Genomic DNA, 473 nt, shown 5'->3' with positions numbered 1-473 from the left:
CTTGACTCGCATCGCTTGACCCGCCCACATTCCGTCGCCAACGGTCACTGTCGCTCGTGTCGCCAGCTCTCCATTGAAAATGAATGGGATTATGTCGCTCTGTCGCTGTGTGTCGCTGGCGGTGTGAACGGGGCTTGACTCGGCGTGAGCTCATCCTCTGACTCTTCTGCCTTCGGCTGCTGCTGCTTCTTTGTCCGCGGCTCTTGGGTGGCGAAAGCGGTCAACTTCTCGTCAAGATAACGGCGATACGGAGGCAAAGGGTCCTGACACTCATCACTTCTAGGGTGACCATACATGCCATTTTCCCAGGACGCGTCCTGGCCAGGATTTCTATATTGCCTAAAATATTTAGGTTTTGGCTTTGTTTGCGTGTGCATTTTGAAAGCATAAGGAACCATCTGTATGGTATTTTGATGTCATACACCGATCGGTCTGCACACGCAAACAAAGCCAAAACCTAGATATTTTAGGCA

This window comes from Sinocyclocheilus anshuiensis, unplaced genomic scaffold (assembly GCF_001515605.1).
Source record: "Sinocyclocheilus anshuiensis isolate Anshui unplaced genomic scaffold, SAMN03320099.WGS_v1.1 scaffold2045, whole genome shotgun sequence".
In the NCBI taxonomy this organism is placed as follows: Eukaryota; Metazoa; Chordata; class Actinopteri; order Cypriniformes; family Cyprinidae; genus Sinocyclocheilus; species Sinocyclocheilus anshuiensis.
Note: the sequence above shows the minus strand (reverse complement) of the source record.